We start from the raw sequence: 2,637 nt of genomic DNA, 5'->3' as shown, positions 1-2,637 counted from the left end.
TCGGTCTGGCCTCCATGTGACTCCGGACCCCGCGGCCATGTGGTTGACTCTTAACCTGCCCTCTGAAATGGCCGAGCAAGCCACTCAGTTGTCAAGGGCAATTCGGGATGGGCAACAAACGCTGGCCTGGCCAGCAATGCCCACATCCCATGAAAAGAATTTCCAAAAAAAAACCCGAAGAAATATCAAATTCAATATCATCTACTTGGATAGTCAAAGAAAGTTCAGGAAAGACAAATAGTGTCATTACGATATGCGTTTCCTCTGTTATCATTATGTAATTATCCGATTCCACTCAACTCACTAACCATAGCAAATCTGTGTTGAAGGAAATTTGTAACATTTGTCATTAAGTGGAATTTAACATGCTGTCATTTATCTTCCAAAGGCACTTGAGTGACAGGCAGGAGCTGGTATGTTGATCGGACAATGTATCATTCACACACACCAACCTGATTAAATAAAGGCACAAATGAAGAGATACTGTTCAGTGCCAGCTGTTCCTTGAGAATATCAAGTGTGGCACAATTAGTAATTAATAAATGCACTGTGTTGAGCCGGAACATCTTAAAGCACTTACCCTCTAGTTTGTCTGGCATGTTTAAAGGGGCAGTGTCCTTGCAAATCAGACCTTCATCCACTGTCGACTTTCCAGCAGGTGTCACTGACTTGCAACCGGGAGCAGGAACCGTGAACTCTCTTGATTTTAAGTTTTTCAATGAGTTGACAGAGAGGGGTGATGAGAGTAATGCGGTTGATGTGGTGTGCATGAACTTCCAAAAGGCTTCCGGCAAAGTTCCACATGATAGGCTTGTCAGCAAAGTTGAAGCCCGTGGAATAAGATGGGGAGTTATTAGGATGGATGCGGAGTTGGCTGAGTGACAGGAAGTGGAGAGCAGTGGTGAGCAGAAGTTTTTCGGACTGGAGGAAGGTAAATGGTAGGGTGCTAGTCGGTACTAGGACCACTGCTTTTATTGCTATGGTTATGAAAGTGCCTCTGTGTTTTGTTAAATATATTTTTTGAGGATTTATTTTTGAAAGATTGAAAAAATGTTAATCTTTGGGGTTTTCAAAGGGGGTCATGTAAAGGCCACTTGACTTTGAAAAACAGTCCCTGGCAATGGTTTTTAAAAGGGGCACTGAGAGGTCTTGTGAGAGAAACCAAGCCTTTCGGGGAAACCACCTGACTTCCAGCAAGAACAACAACAAGCCTTTCTGGGAAAGCACCTGATTTTCAACTCAATAAGCAACAGAGAACTTTGGACACCTGGAGAAGTTGCTTACCAAGAAGTGACAAGTTAAGATTGATGGAGGCCAAAAGGTTGACCTCCTGTTGTCAGTTTTGCTTTTGAATTGTTTTTAGTTGGGGTTGAACTGCATAAAAAAGGAGAGAACTTCTAAGGAGAGAAGAGAATTCCCAAGGAAGGCGAGAAGACCACAACCCAGCTCAGCTTTCCAGCACCTCTCTCAAAGACCCTGAGAAGTCCACTGTGTCAACTCATTTCATCTCCTGTCTATGAAGAAAAGCCTGCTAAATTAAAGCTGCCTGAAAAGAACTTTTCTAGGAAGATTCTAGTGACAGCTATCTATATGCAATTGGGATGCTTAACCAAAACAAAAGACATCTTTCCATGTTTTCTCTTTTTTTTCAGGAATAAGCAAGCATTCAGCCTCAGTGGGGGGTTTTCTGTCTGTAATAGAGCTCTAAAACGCAAATCCCTTTATTTTTCCAGCTAACCTGTGTGTGTGTGTGTGTGGGAGGGGCTAAGGTAAAAAGGGAACTTTAAAAATTCAATCTGTGTGTTTTATGCTTTACTTCATTACTAGTAAAGACTTGTTTTATAATAAACTGATAATTTTGTTGTTTATTAAAGAAACCTGGTTAGTGTGTTTTATTCTGGGATAAACATAGAGTCTATGATTGACCCTATCGGTAAGTGGGAAAATTTAAATATATGTTGTGACCCATGGAGAAGTGGAACTAGAATAAACAGTGCAGTCCTCCCACTTTGGACGAAACAATATATAGTAATGACATAGACTTGTGTGTTCAGGGCACAATCTCAAAACTTGCAGATGACACAACACTTAGATGTATCGTGAACTGTGAGGAGGATAGTGATAGACTTCAAGAGGGCATCGGCAGGCTGGTGGAATTGGACACGTAGCACATGAAAATTAACAAACTTAACATGGAATTCGTATTATGGTCACTATTTCCCAGTGGATCTTTTACTATGACATTACTAATTACCTCTGGTTCATTACACAATACTAGCTCTATGATAGCTTTACCCCTAATCGATTTCACAATGTATTGTCCCAAAAATATCCTACAACCTCATCTTATAGACCACTCTTGCCAATTTCATTGTCCCAGTCTATAGGAGCCTTAGATTTTAAATTCTCATCCTATTCCCAGCCCCCCCCCGCCAGCACCAGCTTCCCTCCTCAATGATGTGCCCCAAAATCAGTCGGGGCGCCCCAGAGGAGGCGCAGAAGTTGCCGGCTTTGCTGAGCATGTGTCTTTAAAGCTCCCAGGGCCAGTGGACCGTTGCCACCGGTGTACCCACCCACTTTCTTCCCAAATCCAAAAGCAAGGAGGGCAACCAATCCCAGCTCTTTCTGACTGAGCAG

This window comes from Heterodontus francisci, chromosome 47 (genome assembly GCF_036365525.1).
Source record: "Heterodontus francisci isolate sHetFra1 chromosome 47, sHetFra1.hap1, whole genome shotgun sequence".
In the NCBI taxonomy this organism is placed as follows: domain Eukaryota; kingdom Metazoa; phylum Chordata; class Chondrichthyes; order Heterodontiformes; family Heterodontidae; genus Heterodontus; species Heterodontus francisci.
The sequence above is the reverse complement of the archived record's forward strand: the minus strand, read 5'-3'. Positions refer to the sequence as shown.